A 27,220-nucleotide genomic window follows, 5' to 3' on the forward strand; every position below is an offset into this window, starting at 1 on the left:
ACTCACCCATTCTTTAATCCCAGCCACTTGGAATTCCCTTGTGAGTCTCTTCCCTCACCTGTAGTTTATTTCCAAACATATTTGGGAAACATTCAGAGAGAACACTACATTTCCCTAATCCTATTAATAAAACAATCACTTTAATAGGAAGGAAGAAGCCTGTAAGAATAAAAAAGGATGATAAAGACAAATTTCTGTGATTTTTTTTGTAGCATCATGCATGGAGGATCGACATGGTTTCCACAGAGCTGGAGTCATTCAGGAAAGCTTCTTATATCGAGAGTGGTCCAGAAGAATTCTACCAAAGATTTAAGAAGTGTTTTTCTGCAACTCACATCTTCATAAGTATAAAGGTTAAAGATTCTCAGAATACAGTTCTTGGATATCTGATTCTTAACAGGTAAGACAGATACTGTCCAAGAGCATTTCCAACAGGATAATATTGAGTAGTGTATCCTTCCATGCACCTGGAAAGCCAGGAATTAGAGAAAAGTATGAAGATGAGAAAGCAGTGTCATCTGCTATTGTTGCAGTGATGGTACAAGCTCCAGCTTACCAAACTATCAGTGGGCAGCACACTGCCATTACTCAGTGAGGAGCTTTAGAACTAACTAGTAATGATACTCTTGGTGCACAGGGACTGCAGAAAAGATAACGGATTAGAGGAGCCACTCTATTGCTGCTGACGTACACAGTGCACTATCTAGAGACCACTGATGGGCAGAGAATGCTAGCAGCCAGTAACCAGGTTGTCGTACTAGCTGTCACACAAAATGTGCCATCATCCCAGATTGGCATCCTCTATCAGCATTGTGCCTGGAGCTGGTAGAGCATCTTTCCAAGGTCCAACTGCTCAGCTTTTCAAAAGGCAGTGGAGAAGAGAGAGAGGCTGGCCCGAAAAGAAACAATGAAGCATCATGAGAATATTGTAGAAAGTATAAGGAAAATGGGAACAATTTAGAAAAGAAAATGCAGAACTTGGAAAAGCAAACAACTCTTTCATTAAGGACATAAATGCACTTAAGAGGTTTGTTATTGTAAAAAATAAAATAGATTATGTTTCAATTTATATGTTGTGTTTATTTGCATGGCAAGTTTCCTGACATTAGCTTTATTGAAAGAGCTATTTGTTCTGAAGAAAAGCAGCAGGAGTATCTCAGATTAGTACTGAAAAGCAAGGATACCATAAGGAAGAGTTTGGACTATGATAGGAGCTTCACTTGAATGCTGAGTTATAAAATCTGGTCAGGTAGTGGTGTGCAAGATGTTCTATAGGCAGAAAGAGGCAACAGCTAAGAGAGTAGAATAATTTCCATCGAAAGGAGCCTTGGTTGTTAGTCTAGGATACAAGTAACAGGCAGAGAGATGGAAGGAAAAACAATATAAAGAACATCTCTAGCCAAATATTTCAGGTATTACCATCTTATCCCTCAAAAGTACTTATCTAGGCCAGGTGTGGTGGCTCACGCCTGTAATCCTAGCACATTGAAAGGCTGAGAGCGGCGGATCACCTGAGGTCATCAGTTCAAGACCAGCCTGGCCAACTGGTGAAACCCTGTCTCTACTAGAAATAAAAATAAAAAATTAGCCGGGCGTGTTGGTGGATGCCTGTAATCTCAGCCAATTGGGAGGCTAAGGCAGGAGAATTGCTTGAACCCAGGTGGCGGAGGTTGCAGTGAGCCGAGATCGTGCCAGGGCACTCCAGCCTGGGGAACAGGGCAAGAGTCCATCTCACAAACAAACAAACAAACAAACGAAAAACCAACTTGTCTAATGCGGTCCCATCTTCTCCAACCCAGAGTGTGTGAGGCGTGGATTCCTTATTTGGTCCTAAGCATTTGGCTGCATGGCTGAGACAGCTCTTCCTCTCATTTGTGCTCTATGTCCTTGTTTCTCTGCTGTGATGTCAATTGTGGGTGTCAGTTTGAGTGCAGACTTTCATGATTGACACGGGTGGCACTTTGTGGTATGTGTGATGGCAGATCCTCATCAGGACACAGATTCAGAGTTAGTTTCTCAGAAAATGAAGATCTCAGAGGGAAGAGCTGTGCCTAAACTAGCCCCGTAAAATTTGAGAATCAGTCAATTACTCTGCAGAAAAAGAAACACGCCTAAAATTTCACATGGAATTGTCTTCATTGACAAGTTTCTTGCCATATTTTAGTTTAGAAACTGTACATATGAGTAGGTGACTATGAAGGAATGGCAACAGTAACAACAAGTTGATAGTATTCCTAAATATAGAAAACAGCATTTTGCCTTTGTGGAAATAGGAGAGAGGACATTTGCACAGAGGAGCGCCAAGCACCATCGGATGAGGGATGGGTACCAAGATTGGAAATGGTTACAAGGAAATATATAAATGGCAATAGATAATAACCACTTTTAATTTAATTTATTTACCAATCCCCCAATTTAGTGAGGTGTACTTTGTATGTAAGATCTAGTTTTGTGATTCTTATTGTTGAAATCAAAGAAAGTAAATGGTTTTATATCTGAATTGATGAAAACTCGAGCAGTTGCAGCTAACTTGAGTTTGGTAAAAATATCCAGAACCTGAACTGATTCTGTTAAAGCAGGAGGTCATATTGGAGAGGTCACTATAGACTCTGTATACAATCTGGATGGATGTTTTGGGGCCAAATTTTGTATTTCTCAAAAAGCAAAGTGGCCTCAATTAACATCAGAGGATCTGAACATATCTGCTCTGTTTTTGTCCTGTGTGAGATGTTGTGAAGTGGAACAAGGAAGAAAGAAAGAGCACAGCCATGAGCTACCATGGCAAGTAGCGGCCCTGAAACCAGAGTTCTACAGTACAGGGCTGGTCCTCAACAATTAAATACTAGCTAATACTGGGTGTCTAATTTGCAAGAAGAAGACCAACATACAAAGAAAGAGCCTTTTTACTAAGCATTAGGGGTTATGACAGAAATAAAATTTTTTCTAGAAATGATGAGACAGAAGCTAACCACCAAAATTACTCGTGCAGGGAATGTTGCCATAATAACCAACGAATGCAAGTTTTACATGTTGGGAAGAGTTTTCTTAGGACTTCTTAATTTTCTTAGGACTAGCACCAGAAAAAAGCAAAAACATCTGGAAAAGACTGAATAAAAATTCCTTTCAAGGCCAGACATAGTGCCTCATGCCTTTAATCCCAGCACTTTGGGAGGCTAAGGTAGGAGGAAGGCTTGAATCCAGGAGTTCAAGATGAGCCTGGACAACACTGAGACACTCCATTTCTATAAAAATATTTTTTTAAAAAATTAGCCAGGCATGGTGGCACACATCTTTGGTTCCAGCTACTTAGGAGGCTGAGGCGGGAGGATCACTTGAGCCCAGGAGTTTGATGCTGCAGTGAACCATGATTGTTCCACTGCATTCCATTCTGGGCAACAGAGCTAGAGCTTTTCTCAACACCAACTAACAAGCAAAAAAAGGTATTTTATTTCACTACAATATTTTATTTGTATATATTTACATGTGCACATATATGTGTGTGTGTTGATATATTTTAGAATAGAAGACAAACTTTAAGTCACTAGATGGATGACAGTTTGAGCTTACATCCCCAAACTGTAGCATGTGTTAGAATTATCCCCAGGGCTTGCTTTATAGATATTTCTAAACACCATCATATAAAGCTTATTGCAACTACAGACATCTAAATAATTATTTATGTTAGCTCTATAAGAGCTAACATATAACTTTATATTCCAGAGATTTTGTTTCTGAGGTGTAGGGTCAAGGGTGTATGTGCTAAACATTTTAATATTACATTCTGCCAGATTGCTTTCCCAAAGTTTGGAGCAATTCATGCACCCACCAGTAGGGCATGTGAGTATCAGTCCCCACCTCCAAACCTTTGCAAATTTAGCCCCACTGGATGAAAGAAAAATGAGTGCTGTTAGTGCTGTTGGTGTTTACATTTCAGCTCCTTGACCTCTAAGGCAGTTGAACACCTTTTCAGATGTTTACTGATCATTTGTACTTCCTCAGGAATGTGAATTGGGCTTAACCACTCAGGCACACTATTTAACCTCTTTCTGCCTTAGTTTCATTGTCTTTTTTTTTTTTTTTTTTTTTTTTTTTTTTTTTTAGTTATTACTATTTTTGTTGTTGAGACTGAGTCTTGCTATGTTGCCTAGGCTGGTGTCAAACTTCTGGCCTCAAGCAATCCTCCTGCCTCTGCCTCCCAAAGTGCTAGGATTACAAAGCATGAACCACCACACCGCAGGAGTTTGAGACCAGCCTAGACAACATAGGGAGACCCCCCATCTCTACAAAATTTTAAAAATTGGCCGGGCGCGGGTGGCTCACATCTGTAATCCTAGCACTTTGGGAGGCCGAGGTGGGTGGATCACAAGGTCAGAAGTTCAAGACCATCCTGCCCAACATGGCGAAACCCTGTCTCTACTAAAAATACAAAAAATTAGCCAGGCGTTGTGGCAGGCACCTGTAATCCCAGCTACTCAGGAGGCTGAGGCAGGAGAATCACTTGAACCCAGGAGGCGGAGGTTGCAGTGGGCCGAGATTGGGCCTCTACACTCCAGCCTGGGTGACAAGAGCAAAACTCCATCTCAAAAAAAAAAAAAAAAAAGCCAGGCATGGTGCCACCTGGCTGTAGTCGTAGGTACTCAGGAGGCTGAGGCAGGAGGATCATTTGAGCCCAAGAATTTGAGGCTACAACGATCTATGATTGTACCATGGCTCTCCAGCCTGGGCAACAGAGCAAGATCCTGTCTCTTAAAAAAAAAAAAAAAAAAAAAAGGCCAGGCGTGGTGGCTCACACCTGTAATCCCAGCACTTTGGGAGGCCAAGGCAGGCGGATCACAAGATCAGGAGATCAAGACAATCCTGGCCAACACAGTGAAACCCCATCTCTACTAAAAATACAAAAAATTAGCCAGGCGTGGTGGCGGATGCCTGTAGTCCCAGTTACTCGGGAGGCTGAGGCAGGAGAATGGCGTGAACCTGGGAGGCAGATCTTGCAGTGAGCAGAGATCGCGCCACTGCACTCCAGCCTGGGCGACAGAGCAAGACTCCACCTCAAAAAAAAAAAAAAAAAAAAAAAACGCTGGGCACAGTGGCTCATGCCTGTAATCCCAGCACTTTGGGAGGCTGAGGCAGGCAGATCACCTGAGATTGGGAATTCCAGACCAGCCTGACCAACATGGAGAAACCCCGTCTCTACTAAAAATACAAAATTAGTCGGGCGTGGTGGCGCATGCCTGTAATCCCAGCTACTCGGGAGGCTGAGGCAGGAGAATCGCTAGAACCCAGGAGGCGGAGGTTGTGGTAAGCCGAGATCGGGCCATTGCGCTCCAGCCTGGACAACAAGAGTGAAACTCCATCTCAAAAAAAAAAAAAAAAAAGCAGGTAAAGTATTTGAATAGGATTTTTCCAAAGAAGACATACAAATGGCCAATAGGGTTGGGCATGGTGGCTCACGCCTGTACTTTGGGAGGCCGAGGCAGGTGGATTGCTTGAGGTCAGGAGTTCGAGATCAGTTTGGGCAACACAGCAAAACGCCATCTCTATTAAAAATAATAATAATAATGTTTTTAAATGGCCAAACAAGCACATGGAAATATGGTCAACATCATTCATCATCAGAGAAATGCAAATCAAAATCTCAATGAGATACCACTTTATATCCACTAGGATGGCTAAAATAAAAAAGACAGATAAGGCTGGGTGCCATGGCTCGTGCCTATAATCCAAACACTTTGAGAGACCCAGGTGGGCAGATGGGTTGAGCCCAGGAGTTTGAGACCAGCCTGGGCAACACAGCAAACCCCATCTCTACAAAAAATACAAAAATTAGTTGGGTGCGGTGGCATGCACCTGTGGTCACAGCTACTTGGGAGGCTGAGGTGGGAGGATCACCTGAGCCCTGGAAGGTTGAGGCTATAGTGGACCATAGTCATGATCACGCCACTGCACTTCAGCCTGGGGGACAGAGTGAGACCCTGTTTCAAAAAAAAAAAAAAGATAATAAATGTTAACAAAGATATGGGGGTAATCAGATCCTCATATGCTGCTGATTGAAATATAAAATTGTGTCACTGTTTGGGAAAACAACTTTGCAGCTCTTAAAAAAGTTCAACATTAAGCTACCATGTGACCCAGCAATTCCACTCCTAGGCGTATACAGGGACAGAACTGAAAATGTCTTCACACAGAAACCTGTACACAAATATTTATAGCAGCATTATTCACAATGCCCAAAAGGTGGGAATGACCCAAAGATTTATCAATTGATGAATAGATAAACAAAACATGAAACAACCATACAATGGAATATTATTCACCCATAAAAAGGAATGAAGTACTGGTATGTGCTACAACATAGATACGCCTTAAAAAATTACAGTAAATCAAAGAAGCCAGACACAAAAGACTACATATTGTAGAGTTCCTTTTATTTTTATTTTTAATTATTTTATTTTATTTGAGACAGGATCTTACTTTGTCACCCAGGCTGGAGTCCTGCAGCCTCAACTTCCTGGGCTCAAGTAACCCTCCTGCCTCAGCTCCCCAAGTAGTTGGGACTACAGGCATGCACCACCACGCCCAGCTAAATTTTGTACTTGCTGTGCAGATGCAGTTTCAGCATGTTGCCCAAGCTGGTCTTGAACTCCTGAGCTCAAGTGATCCACCGGCCTGGGTCTCCCAAAGAGTTGGGATTACAGGCGTGAGCCACTGCAGCCCGCCAAATGGTTCATTTCATACAAAATGTCTAGAATAGGCAAATTCATAGAGCTAGAAAGTAGATTCATGGTTGCCAGGGCCTGTGTGAGAGGGATGGAGAGTGGCTGCTGATGGGTACAGGCATTCTCATCTGAGAGTTGAATGCAAAACCTTGTGCATGTAATCAAATCAGGGTAATTGGGATATTCATCACCTTGAATAGTTATGTGTTCTTTATGCTTGGAACATTTGAATTATTCTCTCCTAGTTATTTTGAAATGTAAAATTGACTAATGTTAACCATTATCACCTACTGATCTATGGAGCACCAGGTCTTATTTCTTCTAAGTGTATATTTGTACCCATTAATAAACCTCTTTTCATCCCCCTCATTGTGGTTTTGAGATGGAGTCTCGCTCTCTCGCCCAGGCTGGAGTGCAGTGATGCATCTCGGCTCACTGCAACCTCTGCCTCATGGGTTCAAGCAATTCTCCTGCCTCAGCCTCCTGAGTAGCTGGGATTACAGGCACCTGCCACCATGCCCAGCTAATTTTTGTATTTTTAGTAGAGACGGGGTTTAGTAGAGATGGGGGTAATCAGATCCTCATATGCTGCTGATTGAAATATAAAATCAGCAGGGGGTTAGTCAACATGTGTATCAAAAGTGGTATTTCTGTTTGGGGTTCATCTACTCTGGCCACAGCATGATGTTTGTTCTCAACAACTACAATGTGTTCAGATTTTGAAAACCCATATGTCATAAAAACTTTAAAAGAGATGCAATTCTTGCAATGTCAAGTGGACTAAAACATTCCTGGTAAAGAGCTTACAGTGGATCACTCATTTGAGTTTGAAAAACTTAGAAATGAACCTATCAAACACCAGCAAACCCTGTGGAATAAAACTACTGATGCAATGAAGAGAGCTGAAGAGATTAAACAGAAATGCCAAGATGGCCAAACGTGGTGGCTCACGCCTGTAATCCCAACACTCTGGGAGGCCAAGGTGGGTGGATCACCTGAGGTCAGGAGCTCGACACTAGCCTGGCCAACATGGTGAAACCCTGTCTCTACTAAAAATACAAAAATTAGCTGGATGTGGTGGCATACACCTGTAATGCTAGCTACTCAAGAGGCTGAGGCAGGAGAATCGCTTGAACCCAGGAGGCGGAGGTTGTGGGGAGCTGAGATCACACCACTGCACACCAGCCTGGGTGCCACAGAGCGAGACTCTGTCTCAGAAAAAAAAAAAAAAAAAAGGCAGCCATAAAAAAGAATGAGTTCATGTCTTTTGCAGGGACATGGATGAAGCTTGAAGTTATCGTTCTCTGCAAACTAACACAGGAACAGAAAACTAAACACCACATGTTCTCACTCATAAGTGGGAGTTGAACAATGAGAACACATGGACACAGGGAGGGAACATCATCACACACTGGGGCCTGTCAGGGGGTGGGGGGCAAGGGGAGGGAGAGCCTTATGACAAATACCTAATGCATGAGGGACTTAAAACCTAGATGACGGGTTGATGGGTGCAGCAAACCTCCATGGCACATGCATACCTATGTAACAAACCTTCACATTCTGCACATGTATCCCAGAACTTAAAATAATAAAAAAAAGAAACACCAAGCTAAATGTATAATGAACAGATTGAAGAAAAATAAAGAGCTACAGAAAATCCAGGACATCAAAGAAGTCAAGCAAAACATTTATCTTATTCAAGCTCCTCTTGCAGGCAAAGGAAAGCAGTTGGAAGAGAAAGTGGTACAGCAATTACAATAGGCTGTGGACATGGAAAATATCTCTTAAAAGTCTGTAGGCTGGGCATGGTGGCTCATGCCTATAATCTCAGCATTTTGGGAAGCTGAGGTGGGAGGATTGATTGAGGCTAGTAGTTTGAGACCCCCCTTCTCTACAAAACATTTTTTTAATTAGCTAGATGTGGTGGTGTACCCCTGTAGACCCAGCTACTTGGGGTGGGGGTGTGGGGATGTCAAGAGTGGGGAGGCTGAAGTGGGAGGGTTCCTTGAGCCCAGGAGGTCTAGGTTGCAGTGAACTGTGATTATGCCACTGCACTCCAGCCTGGGCAACAAAGTAAGACCCTGCCTCAAAAAAAAAAAAAAAAAAAAAAAAGGCTCGTAATCATTTCTTTTTTTCTTTTTTCTTTTTTTTTCTTTTTTTTTTTTGAGACAGAGTCTCGCCCTGTTGCCCAGTCTGGAGGGCAGTGACACGATCTCAGCTTACTGCAACATCTGCCTCCCGGTTTCAAGTCATTCTCCTGCCTCAGCCTCTGGAGTAGCTGGGATTACAGGCACCTGCCACCATGCCCAGCTAATTTTTGTATTTTTAGTAGAGACGGGGTTTCACCATGTTGGCCAGGCTGGCCTCGAACTCCTGACCTTAGGTGATCCACCTGCCTTGGCCTCCCAAAGTGCTGGTATTACAGGTGTGAGCCACCGCACCCGGCTTTCATTGTAACTATTTCTATTTATTTATTTATTTGTTTATTTATTTATTGAGACAAAGTTTCGCTCTTATTGCCCAGGCTGAAGTGCAATGGGGTGATATCAGCTCACTGCAACCTCCACCTCCTGGGTTCAAGCGATTCTCCTGCCTCAGCCTCCCCAGTAGCTGGAAGTGCAGGCATGCGCCCCCACGCCCAGCTAATTTTTTGTATTTTTAGTAGAGATGGGGTTTCTTCATGGTGGTCAGGCTGGTCTCAAACTCCCGACGTCAGGTGATCCACCCACCTCAGCCTCCCAAAGTGCTAGGATTACAGAGATGAGCCATTGCGTCTGGCCCATTGGAACTTTTCCTTTCTTTCCTCTTTTTCCTCTCTTTCTCTCTTTCTTTCTTTCTGACGGAGTCTCCCTCTGTCTCCCAGGCTGGAGTGCGGTGGCGCCATCGGCTCACTGCAAGCTCCGCCTCCCGAGTTCACGCCATTCTCCTGCCTCAGCCTCCTGAGTAGCTGGCACTATAGGCGCCCGCCACCACGCCCGGCTAATTTGTGTGTGTGTGTATTTTTTAGTAGAGACGGGGTTTCACCGTGTTAGCCAGGATGGTCTCAATCTCCTGACCTCGTGATCCACCCGCCTCGGCCTCCCAAAGTGCTGGGATTACAGGCACAAACCACCGTGTCCGGCCAGAGTTTCGCTCTTGTTGCCAGGCTGGAGTGCAATGGTGCGATCTCGGCTCACTGCAACCTCCACTTCCCAGGTTCAAGTGATTCTCCTGCTTCAGCCTCCCGAGTAGCTGGGATTACAAGCAGGCGCCACCACGCCCAGCTAATTTTTGTATTTTTAGTTACTAAAAATACAAAGGATGAAGAGCAGAAGGGAAATCCCCAAATTCAAGCAAGCACAGAAATCCATGATTGGAGACGGGGTTTCGCCATGTTGGCCAGGATGGTCTCAATCTCTTGACCTCGTGATCCGCCCGCCTCTGCCTCCCAAAGTGCTGGGATTACAGGCGTGAGCCACCGTGCCCAGCCCATTGTAACCATTTCTATATGTACGTTTTAAAATGTCCTTTGGAGACTTAGAACTTCCAAATTATTTATTTTTTTACATAAGGGCACTTAAATGAAAGGTGATTAAAAAGACATCTCTCCGGCCGGGCGCGGTGGCTCAGGCCTGTAATCCCAGCACTTTGGGAGACCGAGGTGGGCAGATCACGAGGTCAGGAGATCCAGACCATCCTGGCTAACACGGTGAAACCAGGTCTCTACTAGAAATACAAAAAATTAGCCAGGCGTGGTGGTGGGCGCCTGTAGTCCCAGCTACTCAGGAGGCTGAGGTAGGAGAATGGCGTGAACCCAGGAGGCGGACCTTGCAGTGAGCCGAGATTAGCCACTGCACTCCAGCCTGGGCGACAGAGGGAGACTCTGTCTCAAACAAACAAACAAAAAAAAAGTCTCTCCTACATTGCTGTCTGCAAAACATCAGATATTACGGATGTTAGACTGCACCTCAATGGTAAACCTTCACTGACAGGTTTACTTACATCAATCATGAAAATTCTGTTTGTAGGCTGGGTACGGTGGCTCATGCCTGTAATCCCAACACTTTGGGAGGCCGAGGCAGGCTGATCACGAGGTCAGGAATTTGAGACCAGCCTGGCCAACATGGCAAAACCGCATCACTACTAAAATCACAAACATTAGCTGGGCATGGTGGTGAGCACTTGTAATCCCAGCTACTAGGGAAGCTGAGTCAGGAGAATTCCTTGAACCTGGGAGGTGGAGGTTGCAGTGAGTGGAGATGGCGCCACTGCACTCCAGCCTGGTCAACAGAGTGAGACTGTCTCAAAAAAAAAAAAAAAAAGAGAGAAAATTCTGTCAATACAGAAGTGAATTGTGGACGTAAAATGGTCATGCCATTTGGTTAATGGCACTAGGCAGCATTTATATAACAACTAATGACAAAAATTCACAGCTAGTGATATATAAAATAAAATATTTTTGCAGTAAACAAACAAAATTGGCATGGCTTCCAGCTGAGCTCACCTTCACCCCACTCACCTTGTAAATGGGGTCATCCCCTGAGTTAACACAGTGGAATCCCCCTCCCGTCTCTCTCTCATGTCTGTCGGTTCTTCCCCAGCAATAGTCCCTGGAGTGGCCCCTATTAAGGGCCTTGACATCCACTCCCACACTCAATTTTACAACCACCTCCTTTGGGACTCCCTGTTTTGCACCCCTCCTGTCTCTGGCCTCTGTTCCTTGAGTCCTGAACCTGAACTGGATTCTGTCCTGCCCTGTAAGGTCCTCCTCAAGCTGGCTGACACCTAGGAGTCCTGCACTTGCCCACTGATAAGCGACATCTCAGGCCTCAAGCATTCATGCCTTTGCACATTTTATTCCCTTTTCCTTGAATGCTTTTTCTCCTCTTGGAGATAAATAGTAAATTCCAACTCAAATTTCAAGACTTTGGGCAAATGTTACCTTGCCTGAGGTCATCGGACCCTTCCAGGCAGGGTCCCCATGTCACTTCTGTGTGCTCCTGCAGCCTCCGGGCACACCTCCATTGTGGGGTTGAGTACATGGCAAGGTTATTATCTTTTTGCACATGTTTTGAGTCTAGGCAGTGTGGCAGGTGCTCAGTCTTTGTTGAATGACTGCATAATGAAGGGTGCATTATACAGGACAATTGTTTCTCTATCTTTTGATATACCTGGTTATTCAAACCTACATCCATTTTGTTACACAATGTCCTTGTATAAAATCACACATGAGAAATTACTTTTGGAATTGAAAATAAGGAAAAACACGTTATTTCCTTCTACTGTAGAAACTCTATGTTATAAAGAGAAGCATGGAGTCCTTTGTGTTCCCCACCCCCTTCCCTTCTTCTCTTGCTTCCAAGAAGCTTAGAGCCAGGTTTAATGTTCATTCACAATAATCACATTAGCCTTCCTGAACAGAATTTGGCTTTTCCTCCCCTTTCTGGTTTTGATTTTCTATCTTTTCTCTAGTAACCTCTTTGAAATTAGGCAGTGGAATATGGAGGGGAAGGAATGGGTTCTGTAATCAGAGAAACATGCATTCAAATGGCCCTGCACCTCGTGGCTGTGCAACTTGAGCAATTTACTTAACCTCTCTGAACCCCCAATTTCCCTTTTATAGGGTGATTATAGGGAATACGTTAAAATGTATGTACTGTATATAGCACATAGTAGAGGATCAAAACATGATGATTACACAAAGTGGGGCTATAAGTGAAAAAAATAATTGAAAGTGTCACTCCAGGCTGGCCTCTGGAAGAATAAGCAGCCATTCACATGGGATGACTTGGGAAGGAGCAAGGCCAACTTGCAGCCCCTCTCCCCCAAGTCGGTCCCATCACTAGGATCACTATCCAAGGGACTGTTTGAAAGATGCCTTCTTAACTGGGCTGAGAGATCAGCTCACCAGGAGTGGGCACATATAGCACATGGTTCCGCAGAGCAGGGCAGAGGGAGGAGAGATCCTAAGAGGAGGAAGAGAAGGAGGAGAAGGGAAGGAATGGAGGGAGAGGAGGAGGAAGAGGAGGAGATCGGGGAGGTCCTTGGCTGGATGTGGCCAGGCCCTGCAAGTGTTCTCTGTGCTGGGGTTGCTGAACTACCTAAAGCAGCCCTGTTTGCCAAAGCTCCTTTTTGGTTCCTTCCAGGGTCTTCTGGGAGGAATGTGGAGGGTTTCAAGGACACAGAGCCTGAACACAAAGAAGTTAGGGCAGTGGATCCCTAAAGTGAGGGCAAAACCCCAAGAGATGAGGGGAGAGACAGGCCAGTAGCAACAAGAGCCCCAGGCTGGAATCCCGGCTCTCATAACCCAGTGTCTGGCCCTGAACCTGGCAGAGGGGCCGCCAAGCCTCAGTTTCTTCATTTGAAAAATGAATCTAGTAATAGTGCCCTCCAGCCTGCTGTGAAGATCAAATGAGGTCAGGTTTCTGGAGGCAATTTGCACACTGAACGAGGGTTATTCTTGAGTAAGTTATTATCCAATTTTGCCTGGGGCTGGCTCTGTCTCTTTATATTAAACTTTCAAATGGTATGTATTAAAATGGACCTACCTATATAGATTTAAAACATTTTAAATCACAGTAGTTCTGCAAAGAACAGTAAGGAGTTTGGAGGGGATTCTTTCTATATCTTCAACAGCCTTTTTTTTTTTTTTTTTTTGAGACAGGGTCTAGCTCTGTTGCCCAGGCTGGTGTGCAGTGGTGCAATCACAGCTCACTGCAGCCTCGCCCTTCTGGGCTCAAGTGATCTTCCCACCTCAGCCTCCTGAGTAGCTGGGACCAGAGGCATATGCCACCACACCTGGTTAGTTTTTTAATTTTTTGTAGAGATGGGGTCTCACTATGTTGCCCAGGCTGGTCTCCTGGACTTAAGCCCTCCTCCTGCCTCAGCCTTCCAAAGTGCTGGGATTACAGGCGTATGCCACCATGTCCTGGTGTCAGTAGTCCTTTTGACAGACAACTGGAAGTCAGATGAATGAATGGGCCCAAACTCCCGCAGGAATTTATCAAAAGAAGCAAAGGCAAAGTAGTAATTATTTTCTGCTCCTTCCAGGGGCCTTCCCCTTGCTGGGAAGAGACTGCCAACCCCCAAGGTGGCTGCCTTCCCACCCATCATATCCTGGCCTCAGAAGAGGGGCTCCTCAGGGGACAGCCATCCCAGCCACACTCCGGCAAAGCTCAGTTCAGCTCTACTGCCCTCTTTCCTGGAGAACCACACAGGAGGATCATTAATTAGTTACTCGTGATGCCTAATTAAAAATCAGTTCCCCAGAAGTCTAGGGTGTGAGTTTTTGGTGATAACAGGCTTGGTTTAGAATAAGACAAAATAATTTGTATAAGCAGCCTAACTCAATGCCAGGTGCAGGGCCGGGGCTCAACCAGTATTTGTTGAGTGTGAATCCGAGGGCTGAAATCTCCTAATGGGAATATGCATGTGCACACGCATACACACACACACACACACACTCAGAGAGAGAGAGAGAGAGAGAGAGAAACATGCCCAGGACAGATCTCTTCTCAAAGCAAAATGTGGAAGATGATTTTCGTGGCTGGTGGTTCTGAGCAGAGTTGTTCCCAATACACAGAGTGGTTCTCAATACACACATCTGCAGTGTCTCCACCATGGAAAGATCTGACTGTCGGACTGAGGTCGGTTAGATAGGGTGGTTGGGGCCTCCCTTAAAGGGGAACCAACTTGACCGACTGGCAATTGCGTAAACTTCATCAGGCTCCTGGTTAGAATATCCTGCAGCAAAGAGGATGGAGAGCAGAAGGGAAATCCCCAAATTCAAGCAAGCACAGAAACCCATGATTAGTGTCCTTGGGCTGACCTACGCTCATTTTAATGCTAAAAAACACACAGGCCAGATGCAGTGGCTCACACCTGTAATCCCAGCACTTTGGGAGGCCAAGGTGGATGGATCACGAGGTCAAGAGATTGAGACCATCCTAGCCAACATGGTGAAATCCCGTCTCTACTAAAAATACAAAAATTAGCCAGGCGTGGTGGCAGGTGCCTGTAGTCCCAGCTACTCGGGAGGCTGAGGCAGGAGAATTGATTGAATCCAGGAGGCAGAGATTGCAGTGAGCCGAGATCGTGCCACTGCACTCCGGCCTGGTGACAGAGCGAGACTCTGTCTCAAAAAAATAAATAAAAAACACACCCCGGGTGGAGAATTAAAATGCTAATGAGATGTGTGTACTAGCATGTACAGCAATAGCACATGCACACCGAGGGTACCCCACAACATGCTTAACAGCAATGCCCATTCGCACTCTTTTATGAATAATCATGTAAATTTCCCATATAGGGAAGCACCTCACTGCCAGACAACTCTCTCACTTCTGAGCAGCCCGCTCTGGCCCAGCCGTCCCAGTATACCTTTGCTTTGCAATAAACTTCTTTACCTATTTTTGCTTTGTACTTGCTCTCAAATTCTTTTGTGCAGCAGTCAAGAACCTGAATCGGCCCAACGACACCATAAGTTGGCAACTGCAGCAGGACCTGGGTAAACTGAGTCAAGAAGTAAGAATGATCTCACCACCTCATGGCTACAGGTCTAATCTTCCTCCTCTCTTTATATCCTCCTTTTGGCCACCTGATAATTCCCTTCAGCTAAGACTGTCATGCTCCATCCAACTGGTTTCCAGTTCACCTGTGGGTGACTCATGGAGATGGGAAAGTTAGACTCTCCTCAAGTAGCGTGTGGCTGTCTTAGTCCAGTCAGACAGCTGGCACATATGAAAGCGACGGGGAAAAAGCCTAGGCTGCATAATGCCAGGTGACCTTTCAATCCGTCTTCTGCTGCTGATGATAACTATTACTTTTGTTCTTTAATCCCTTATGGGTGGGGTGATGAATTTTATTCCTTAATCTCCCAATTGGTTTCTTGGGTGAATCCTGTCAAATGTCTTGTCTGTCAGGAACACATTAGATTGTATGAACATTCTTATCGTGACCAAGTAAAAGATCTCAAAACTGGGGATCTCAGCCTTTTTGTATCCCTAATCAGACAACTTTGTCAATGTTTTAAAGCAAAGATCAGGCAAATAGAAAAAGGGCCTTTCTTTTCTTTCTTTCTTTCTTTATTTTTTTTTTTTGAGACAGAATTTCGCTCTTGTTGCCCAGGCTGGAGTGCAATGGTGCAATCTCAATTCACTGCAACCTACGCCTCCTTGGTTCAAGCGATTCTCCTACCTCAGCCTCCCGAGTAGCTGGGATCACAGGCGTGCACCACCATGACTGGCTAATTTTGTATTTTTAGTAGAGACGGGATTTCTCCATGTTGGTCAGGCTGGTTTCAAACTCCTGACCTCAGGTGATCTGCCCAACTTGGCCTCCCAAAGTGTTGGGATTACAGGGATGAGCCACGCACCTCGCCAAAAACGGGTCTTTCAATCAATTGATGCTCCCCCAACCCTAGTAGGCTTGGCTGTTTTCCAGATCCTTAAGTTGCTCTTTTTTCCCCTGCTTCATTTTCCCTCCATACAGTTGCTCTTTAACAGAGGAAAATGGGATGTAGAGAGATCATGGTACCATAGAAATGTCAGCTCTAGGGCTGCCCACCCAAGTCCTGGGCCTTTAATAAGAGAGCATTAGATGTACAGAAAAGGCCAGAAGAGTCTAAGCCCAGGAAAAGACTCCCTCAGCTAAATGAGGAAAAGAAGTTTATCTGCCTCATTCCACATTGGTCACTCACCAATAACTGTAAAGACAGGGACTAGAAGTGGTACCTCTCCTTGTGGGAAAACTGGTAAAACCACTTTCGAGAAGACTGTCAGCTGGCCATCAAGGTACGCTTGACACCAGGGACAGCGGGGCCTGGGAAGCCCAAGCGAAAGTAAGGGGACGCCCAAGCTAAATTTTGTCCCTTCAGGCTTAGAGCCTTCTTCATTTTTTTTTTTTTTTTGACATTAGGCTACTAATCAAGATGGGTAACTGATATGGTTTGGGTCTGTGTCCCCACCCAAATCTCATGTTGAATTGCAATTCCCAATGTTGGGGGAGGGACCTGGTGGGAGGTGATTGGATCATGGGGGCTATTTCCTCCTTGCTATTCTTATGATAGTGAGTTTTCACGAGATCTGATGGTTTAAAAGTGTGTGGCACTTCCCCCTTCACTCTCTTTCTCTCTCTCCTATCACCATGTGAAAATGTACTTGCTTCCCCTTCACCTTCTGCCATGATTGTAAGTTCCTGAGGCCTCCCCAGCCATGCCTCCTGTACAGCCTGTGGAACTGTGAGTCAATTAAACCTCTTTTCTTTATAAATTACCCAGTCTCAGGTAGTTTTTATAGTGGTATGAGAGCGGAACAATCCAGTAACCAACCCTCTGCTCACTGCCCCCTCAGATGCATTCTCCAAAATTGGTCTTATTTTAAACTGAATGGACTAGAAAAAAAAGAGACTTCTCTTCTTTTGTAATACGGCATGGCCCCAAACAATACCATTTTATTTATTTATTTATTTATTTATTTATTTATTGAGACGGAGTCTCGCTCTGTCGCCCAGGCTAGAGTGCAGTGGCGCGATCTCCGCTCACTGCAAGCTCCACTTCCCGGGTTCACGCCATTCTCCTGCCTCAGCCTCCCAAGTAGCTGGGACTACAGGTGCCCACCACCACACCCGGCTCATTTTTTGTATTTTTAGTAGAGACGGGGTTTCACTGTGTTAGCCAGGATGATCTCGATCTCCTGACCTCGTGATCCGCCCACCTCGGCCTCCCAAAGTGCTGGGATTACCGGTGTGAGCCACCGTGCCTGGCCCAACAATACCATTTTATAATTAAACCTTTTTATAAAAGGAAAGGAAGGTCAGAAATTCCCCAAGGGCCCAGGGCAACCTGACATTATTCCTCCCTCTAACCAAACGGTTTTACATTAAGACAAGTCTCTGCCAGACGCAGTGGCTCATGCCTGTAATCACTTTGGGACTTTGGGAGGCCAAGGTGGGAGGCTGTCTTGAGCTCAGGAGACCAGCCTGGGCAACATAGTGAGGCCTTATCTCTATTAAAAAAAAAAAATTAAAACCCACAAGTGTCTTAGAGACCAGTGACAAATGTGTTATGCCCATGTTGTTCAGAAGGGTTCAAGGGAATCTGATGTAATTCATGACACTGTATTAGGAAGTATGCCTCCCACTAACAGCTCTCCTTCTTCAAATCTAGTCCAAGGATCATTCCTCAAACCTCTAGAGCCTCTACTCCTTCTAGTGGTCCTTCCTCACCAGACTTGCAGTCTTCTACTGCACCTCCTCCATATCAACCCATTCACCCAGCACTCCCAGAAGGGCCCAGTTGCGCTAGGACACCCACTCAAACCAGAAAACAGGTTACTCCCTCGTAGGGAATTAACTAACAAAGAGGCAGGGACCATTCGAGTTCACATTCTTTTCTCAATGTCAGACTTAGCCCAAAGACTAAGCAGTTACCAGTTGATGTTATGCACTGCAGGGGACACCAAAGAGGGAACTCTACAACAATAAAAAAAAAAAAATGATAATTTAGCAAATGCAACTGCTAAACAGGCTGTGTCCCTTCCATTTGTAGCAGGGGCTCCCATCCCAGAAACTATGGCTCCTGAGCTAGTGCCTGCAGACACACAAACTGAAAGGGAGTGGGCAACTGAACAGGGATAATACCAAGACCCTAATGACGGTGGACCCAAAATTCAAATTTTTTTTTTTGAGATGGAGTCTTGCTCTGTCGCCCAAGCTGGAATGCAGTGGCACGATCTCGGCTCACTTTAAGCTCCACCTCCCGGGTTCACGCCATTCTCCTGCCTCAGACTCCCAAGTAGCTGGGACTACAGGCGCCCGCCACCACGCCTGGCTAATTTTTTTGTATTTTTAGTAGAGACAGGGTTTCACCGTGTTAGCCAGGATGGTCTCGATCTCGTGACCTCGTGATCTGCCCACCTCAGCCTCCCAAAGTGCTGGGATTACAGGCGTGAGCCACCGTGCCCGGCCCCAAAATTCAAAATTTTTAATACCTCAAGGTCATCAATGCAAATTAATCAAAGGGGGTTACAGACACCTAGGAAGGGGCTCTCTAACGCTTTGGTCACATGAACCCTTAAGGGAACAGGCTTAGCTACTACTGCAAAAGCACACACTACAGCGAGACCACTTTACTCTATCAATAACCCAGAAAGGAAAATAAGGCCACTTCCATTACTGATGCCAGTACAGAGGAGAGGAAGGTACCCAGGGGAAGACAGACAGTTAGACTTTCCCTAAGTTCCACCAGTATAAAGATTTAAGCACTTACTGATCTCTACAGATACTTTCATGGGATAGATTGAAGCCTACTCCACCAAAACAGAAAAGGCACAAGTGCCTCTTAAAAGAAATCATTCCCCGATTTGGGCTACCTATGTCACTCCAAAGCGACAATGGCCCCTCCTTTGTTTCCAAAATAACCCAGCAAGTGCTACCACTCTAGGAGTAAGTGATCATTTACATGCTTCCTGGAGACCTCCATCCTCAGGAAAGCTAGAAAAAGCTAATTGTAAAGAAAACTCTGGCGAAGCTCTGGCAAGAGACTTCTGAGTCCTTATTAAAGTGATTGCCTCTAGCGTTCCTCCAAGTAAGAGCGGCTCCCAAGACCAATCTGCAACCCAGCACCTTTGAAATATTATATGGTCCTTTTGAGTCTTCACAGGGGTGCCTTGTAAAGGCATTAGGAAAATATACCAATGTAGATGCTGTCTCTGAGGCAGGTCAAATTCTTCTGGGGACTCATTTTATTAGTCAATCTGCTCCAGATATTAAGAGAAAGTTACAAAAACTGGCTGTAAGTCCCCCGGCACCAATGAATGAGCTACTTAATGTAGCCTTTGAAGTCTTCTATAATGAGACAGAGTAGAAGAGGCTAAAAAGTGAAAGAGGGAAGAGGCAAGAGACATAAACCAGGCCTCCGATTATTGGCCCTTGCTATCAGAGAGAACAAGCCAGTCCAGACCAAGCCCCAATCTGGGGACACCTGCTACACTTAAAACCAGGACACTGGCCCCAAAACTGCCAGACCAAGGGACAAAATGCCCAAAAGTCCGCTCCACCTAGACCATATCCACAATGCAGAGATGCCAGTCACCGGAAGCAGGACTGCCCCCAACTCCGGAGGGAGACAGGGGCTTCCAATTCCTTGATGGCCCTGACTAAAGACTGAGGAGACCCAAGGCTAACACTGGCTGTCATTCAGTCCCCATTACCACAGAGGAATCCAGTGACCCTGCACGTGGCAGGTGTAGCTAATTTTCTATTACATACAGGGACCAGCCTGTCAGTCCTTACATTCTGCCGTCGACCCTAGTAAGCCAAATAGGCCAAACACTCCACTGCCACGGGAATTGATGAAAAACCCGGACCAGATACTTTACCCAACCTTTTTACCTTTTTTTTTTTTTTTTTTTGAGATGGAATCTCACTCTGTTGCCCAGGCTGGAGTGCAGTGGCGCCATCTCGGCTCACTGCAAGCTCCGCCTCCTGGGTTCATGCCATTCTCCTGCCTCAGCCTCCTGAGTAGCTGGGACTACAGGCGCCCACCACCACACCCAGCTAATTTTTTGTATTTTTAGTAGAGACGGGGTTTCATCATGTTGGCCAGGATGGTCTTGATCTCCTGACCTCGTGATCCGCCTGCCTCGGCCTCCCAAAGTGCTGGGATTACAGGCGTGAGCCACCGTGCCCAGCCACCCAACCTTTAATTTGCAGAATCAAGGACGTGAATGCCTAACTCCCTTGTTGCTACCCTCGTTGGGGGCTTCTTTAAAACCAATGAAACCAACTGAACCCCTTCTCATAGGAACACTCTCAAAAGCCCAGCTGACCACCATAACACACCATAGTCCAGAGAATCCAGGACATTGCCAGCTGGGTGCATCTCTCTAGGATAAAACCTGTTTCCCTTACGTTTCCACAGGACTCTACATCAGCAACTAAAAATTAAAAATCCTTTTGTAAGCCTATAGAAGACCTAACATTCATTTTCAAGAAAAGATGCCAACACCCCAAATAAAGAGATTAATATTACTTTAACATAAGGTAGTCCCATCTCAGGTCTCCTATTTGTAGGAGCTCTTTTTGTTCTTCTGCTTGCTGAATAATGATGTGATGCTTCATTCTGCTACCTTTCATGGGACTTACAATAGCCATCTTATTACTACTGACCTTTGGTCCTTGCTTGTTTAAGCTCCTTTAAAGTCTGTGTCTTCTAGGTTACAACAATTCCTAGATTGATAGTTATGCAAGGATTTCAACTTATCCCAGTGGAGGATATGACCCCTATCACTTTAAATCAGGCAAGAAGAGACTTTTGGGCCCTGGTCCTGTCTCAGCACGAAGCAGCTCCAGAAAAAATGACCCAGCCCTCCACATTTCATAAGAACATGGACCCAAAGTCTCTGAGGGGGAAAATGAGGTCGTTTAGATAAAGTGGTCATAGCCTCCTTTAAAGGGGAATGAACTTGCCAGATTGATGGAGAGAACAAACCGCCCACTGGTGCATAAACTGCATCAGGCTCCTAGTTAGAACATCCTGCAGCGAAGAGGATGAACAGCAGAAGGGAAAATCCCCAAATTCACACAAGTGCAGAAACCCATGATTAGAGTGTCCTTGGAATGACCTATGCTCATTTTAATGCTAAAAAACACACCCCTGGGTGAGGAATTAAAATGCTAATGAGACATGTGATGTGGTGTACTAGCACGCACATGCACATCTGGGAGACCCCGTAACATGCTTAACAGTAATGCCCATTCCCGCTCCTTTATGAATAATTATGTAAATCTCCCATAAAGGGAAGCTCATCACTGCCAAACAGACACAGCTATCTCACACGTGTGTGTGTGTGTGTGTGTGTGTGTGTGTGTGTGTGTTAGAGATGGGGGCTTGCTCTTTCGCCAGGCTGGAGTACAGTGCCACGATCTCGGCTCACTGCAACCTCTGCCTACGCCTCCCAGGCTCAAGTGATCCTCTCACCTCAGCCTCTGAAGTAGTTGGGGCTACAGGCACTGCACCACTATGCCCGGCTTTTTTTTTTTTTTTTTTTTTTTTTTTTTTTTGAGACGGCGTCTTGCTCTGCCGCCCAGGCTGGAGTGCAGTGGCGCGATCTCGGCTCATTGCAACCTCCACCTCCCTGGTTCAAGCAATTCCCCTGCCTCAGCCTCCTGCGCAACTGGGATTACAGGCGCACGCCAGCCACCAAGCTCGGTTAATTTTTTTTTAATTTTTAGTAGAGACAGGGCTTCACCATGTTGGCCAGACTGGTCTGGAACTCCTGACCTCAGGCAATTCGCCCGCCTCGGCCTCCCAAAGTGCTGGGATTACAGGCGTGAGCCACCGTGCCCTGCCCACGCCAGGCTAATTTTTTTATTTTTAGTAGAGACGGGGTTTCGCCATGTCGCCCAGGCAGGTCTCTCACTCCTGGGATCAAGCAATCGTCCCGTCTCAGCCTCCCAAAGTGCTGGGATTATAAGCATGAGGCACCGCGCTAGGCCACTGTCTCACTGTCTTGCTAAATGCAAGCTACAAGTGCGCCTTGCCCAGGCCTGCCTGGGGGCAGGAGCTTCCGCCAGCCAACTCCCGCGCACGTGGATGCGCACGTGGAGGGCGAGCAGGAAGAGGGCGCGCACGTGGAGGGCGAGAAGGAAGAGGGCGCGCACGTGGAGGGCTAACAGGAAGAGGGTACGCACGTGGCCGGCGAGCTCCCCAGCTGGCGGCGGTGGCGGCGGCTGTGAGCAGGCCGCTTGGCTTGGAGTCGGAACTCAATCCCCAGAACTGGATCTTTAGGTGCAACGTTGGCGGCCCTGGCTCTAGGGACGCAACTCTTGGGGTCCTCCCACTGCACCGCCTGGGGAGCCTGCTCCTGCTTCCTTTCCGGGCTAGCTGGCCCGGTCCTCTGAGGCTGTGCGAATTGCCGCCACCCTCCCTCGCCCCCGGAGCCCTGCCCTTCCCGCCCTCTGTGGCCAAGGCTTCCAGGTGCGGGCCTCGCTCCACAACTCAGGAGGCAGGATCAGCGGCTCCATTTTACAGGTAAGGAAACTGAGGCCGAGGAACCGCAGGGGCCCGTGGTTAGCGCTCAGAGAGCATCTCGACTTCCCTGGGACTCCTGGCTGGTCCAGGCCCTGCAGGTCAGCGCCGGTGCGGCCGCCGGGCTACTCTGGCGCTTTTCAGGTTCCTGCGACCCCGCGTGGTTCGGGTTCCGACGTGAGCCGGGCCCTCCTCTCCACAGGCCACTGCGCGGCCGGCCTTGGTGGGGTGGAACCTTAGATTGGTTTATGTTTTGGTTGATGTGGCATGTTTTGTTTTGATTTTTAATGTTCCCCAGGGTGCAAAGGGTAGCTGGTGTTTTCTTTCCAGAAAGGCTTTCTATTCCCAGCCCCTGCCCGATTTGATGGATGTGGAGTTTATGATGCTGGAGACCGTTTTCTTTGTGGGTAGAACGCATCTCCTTTCATCTTTCAAATTGTGAGCTCAGTCCTTGCTGACAGGAGCCGCTGCCCTCGCCAGCATTCCCAGGCTGTTAAATATTTGTTTAAAAGGATGGATATAAAACATGATGTTAGGAATAAGACGTCTTGAAAAAGCAGTATTCGCAGAAACAGCACCATTGTAATATTCTGAATTCATCTTGGCTCTTTTGACATCAGGGCCCAAAGCACTTGGGATTCCGTAATTATTTGGCCTCATGCTACACTTTAAGACAGATTATTTTATTTTTCTTGTAGTCAGGAAAGTAAAAGAACAAAAAAACTGAGATGACATGTTGAAATCTCACTGCGAGGACGCGAGGGAGGATGAGGGAAGCGGGGAGGGCGGCTGAACGCTAAAGGCTGGGGCTGGGGTTTGCAGGATTCGGGGAGACAGGAGCCCAGGCAGAGGGATGTGCTGGGCAGAGGGGGCGCCATCCATGGGCTGCATTGTAGAGTGAGCATGGCCAAGCCAAGGAGCTGAACAAGACGACTTCAGTCCTGAACCTGGAAAGAATGTGAGATGGAGGAGAAACAGGTCCTGGCTGGCGGGTATTGGGCCCCAGGAGGGAAAGAGAGAACAAAGTTAAGTTTGGAGGCTAAGGCTGTCTCCTGTTTGACTGGGGGGCCTTCATATCCCCTCCCACGCTGTCAGGACACGTACTGTAGGCACTGGAGCAGGTCACACCAACTAGAATGATCGGTTTCCATCCATTCCGGGATGCATTTTTGTTCACATTTTAACAGCTCTGAAGTTGGGCTGGGTCCCACAGTTTGTGTCTTTCTTTGTGTCATCGTTCACTTGGCAGCTTTTTGTCGGTCTTAGTGGCACAGAAAGTCACAGTGCCTTAAACCCAGCAGCATCTTAGCTGTGATGAAGGAGTCAGCCAGTAACTGCAGGATCCAGAGTTGGAGACGCAGGCAGAGAAGATGACCCACCTCAGCCTGCACCCTTTTGTTGTTTATGTCTTTGTCTTTGAAAGTGCTTGTTTCAAGGCATGTGAGGGAGGGGATTGGCAAAAGCAAAAACCTGAAAACAATAGATAGACAAATGAAAAATGTGTTACTTTGTGGTTGGGAGAGGGAAGAAACAGCTGGTAGCTGCATCTCCCTTCCAGGTAAAATTGGAATGCCGTATAATCACTGGTAGATAGCACCTTTGAGTGAAAGGCATTTTGCAGCAGCTAGAGTCAGCTGCCCACTGAGCAGGCAGCCCTGGCCCAAGAGCCTCATAAGCAGCCAGCCAGTCTGAATACGCTGATTGGGCCAGTGAGCCCCAGGCTTCATCATCTGCTTGAGTCTTGGTGAGCCCTGGGTCTGTCCTATGACAGAAACCTCCTGCTGCTGTAAGCTCCTCTAGGGCAGAGACTGCATCTTCCTCATCCTTGAGGTCCCAATGCTCAGCATACTGCCTGACACATAGAAGATGGTAAATTGGGGTTTGTTGAGTGGGAACTGTATTGAACAGGTTGGGCAAATTGTCTTCCTGGTGGCGGAGTGAAAGTTTTTATGTACCACTTTGGCAGGGCACGGTGACTCACACCTGTAATCCCAGCACTTTGGGAGGCTGAAGTGGCGGATCACAAGGTCAGGAGATCGAGACCAGCCTGGCCAACATGGTGAAACCCCATCACTACTAAAAATTAGCTGGGTGTGGTGGCACCTACCTGTAATCTCAGCTTCTCAGGAGGCTGAGGCAGGAGAATCGCTTGAACCCGGGAGGCAGAGGTTGCAGTGAACCGAGATTGTACCATTACACTCCAGCCTGGGCAATAAGCGAAACTGTCTTGGAAAAAAAAAATTCATAGCAGATTTATTCATAATACCTTGAAACAAGAAATAACTCAAATGCTCATCAACAGCGAAATGGATAAATAAGTAGTAGTTATTCATATGATGAAATATTGTATAGTAATAAAGATTACTGAACTGCTGCATGAACTACTGCTACAGGCATAAACATGCAACAACATACATGTAGCAGTAGTTCGTGGATGATTTTCACATGCATAATGTTGAACAAAATATATGCAGAAGTGCACAAAATTGATGATTTAGCTGGATGCAGTGGCTCACGCCTGTAATCCCAGCGTTTTGTTAGCTGAGGTGACCAGATCACCTGAGCCTAGGAGTTTGAGACCAGCCTGGGCAACACAATGAAACTGTTTCTACAGAAAAATATAAAAATTAGCTGGGCATGGTGGCACATACCTGTAGTCCTAGCTACTCAGAAGGCTGAAGCAGGAGGATTGTTTGATCCCAGGAGGTTGAGGCTGCAGTGAGCTGTAATCACACCATCCGAGTCTGGGCAGCAGAGCGAGACTATGTCTCAAAAAAATATATATATGATTTTATGTATGTGAAGTTCAAGAACAGGCAAAATAATTGGTGGTGATAGAGGCAGAGTAGTATAACCTTTGGGGTTATTGACTGGAGGAGGTACTTCTAGAATGTAAGAAATATTCAATATGTTGATCTGGTAATGGTTACCATATGTATATATATGTGTATATATATGCACACACAGACACACATTTATACTAAATGTACACATATGTACATAAAAATCAATCATGCTGAACACTTAAGATTTGTGCATTTAGAGCCAGGCATGGTGGCTCATGGAATCCCAGCACTTTGGGAGGCTGAGGCAGGAGGATTGTTTGATCCCAGGAGTTCAAGGCCGACCTGGTCAAGGTAGCAAGAACCCTGTCTCTACAAAAATATTTTAAAATTAGCCAGCATGGTGGTGTGTGCCTGTAGTCCTAGCTACTCGGGAGGCTGAGGCAGGCGGATTGCTTCGGCTCAAGAGCTGAAGGTGGCAGGAAGCTATGATGATGACAGTACACTCCAGTCTATGTGACAGAGAGAGACTATATCTCTAAAATAAAATAAATTAGACTGGGTGCAGTGGCTCACGCCTGTAATCCCAGCACTTTGGGAAGCCAAGGCAGGAGGATTGCTTGAGCCCAGGAGTTCAAGACCATCCTGGGCAACATAGCAAGAACCCTGTCTCTACAAAAAAAAAAAAAAAAAAAAATTAGCTGGGCATGGTGGTGTGAACCTGCACTCCTAGCTACTCAGGAGGCTGAGGCAGGAGGGTTGCTTGGGCCCAGGAGTTCAAGGTTGCAAAGAGCTGTGATCATGACATTGCACTGCAGTCTACATGACAGAGACTGACTCTGTCTCTAACAAAAATAAATAAATAAATTAGGCCAGGTGCGGTGGCTCATGCCTGTAATCCCAGCACTGTGGGAGACTGAGGCGGGTGGATTACTTGAGCTCAGGAGTTCGAGACCAGCCTGAGTAATATGGTGAAACTCCATCTCTACAAAAAAATACAAAACTTAACCAGGCATGGTGGTGCACGCCTGTCGTCCCAGCTACTCGGGAAGCTGAGGTGGGAGGATGACTTGACGCTGGGAGGCAGAAGTTGCAGAGCCAAGATTGCACCATTATACTCCAGCCTGGGTGACACAGCCAGACCCTGTCTCTAAAATAAAATAATAATATATATAAAGTATGTACATATACTATATGAATATATATATTTATGTACTGTAAGTTATACATCAATTAAAAAGTGAAGAATGTTTCTTGTGTGGATTATGGATCCAAGTGTGAAATACAAAATAATAAAAATTCTCAAAGCTGGCATATGAGAATATGTTCACGACTTTGGAATAAAGGAAGATTTTTTCTTTTTTTTTGAGACAGGGTCTTACTCTGTCACCCAGGCTGGAGTGCAGTAGTGTGATCACAGCTCACTGCAACCTTGACCTCCTGGACTCAGATGATCCTCCCACTCAGCCTCCCAAGTAGCTGGTACTGCAGGTGCACACCACCATGCCCAGCTAATTTTTGCATTTTTTTGTAGAGATAGGGTTTCACTGTGTTGCCTGGGCTGGTCTCAAACTCTTGGACTCAAGCAATCTGCCTTTCTCAGCCTCCCAAAGTGCTGGGATTACAGGTGTGAGCCCCTGTGCCCAGCCTAGAGGACAGTTTCTTTCTTTCTTTCTTTTTTTTTTTTTTTTTTTTGAGACGGAGTCTCACTCTGT

General features: G+C 46.1%; 1 protein-coding gene and 1 pseudogene across 5 annotated transcripts in view; both read left to right on the top strand.

The window, feature by feature from the left end:
- Window positions 1-233: 233 nt before the first annotated feature.
- Window positions 234-8,504, top strand: LOC100610169 (probable ribosome biogenesis protein RLP24; annotated as a pseudogene).
- A 13,800-nt stretch (window positions 8,505-22,304) lies between these two features.
- FAM178B (family with sequence similarity 178 member B) overlaps window positions 22,305-27,220 on the top strand; it is a 111,901-nt gene continuing 106,985 nt past the window's right edge. For 2 of the 5 annotated variants that reach the window (XM_063789570.1, XM_063789569.1), the window contains exon 1: window positions 22,366-22,725. The gene's annotated coding sequence lies outside the window, so the exon portion shown is untranslated. Of the gene's footprint in view, window positions 22,726-27,220 lie in introns of all 5 variants that reach the window. The other 3 variants (XM_063789568.1, XM_063789571.1, XM_016949022.2) reach the window with 3 other exon arrangements.

This window comes from Pan troglodytes, chromosome 12, assembly GCF_028858775.2.
Source record: "Pan troglodytes isolate AG18354 chromosome 12, NHGRI_mPanTro3-v2.0_pri, whole genome shotgun sequence".
NCBI classification, from domain to species: Eukaryota; Metazoa; Chordata; class Mammalia; order Primates; family Hominidae; genus Pan; species Pan troglodytes.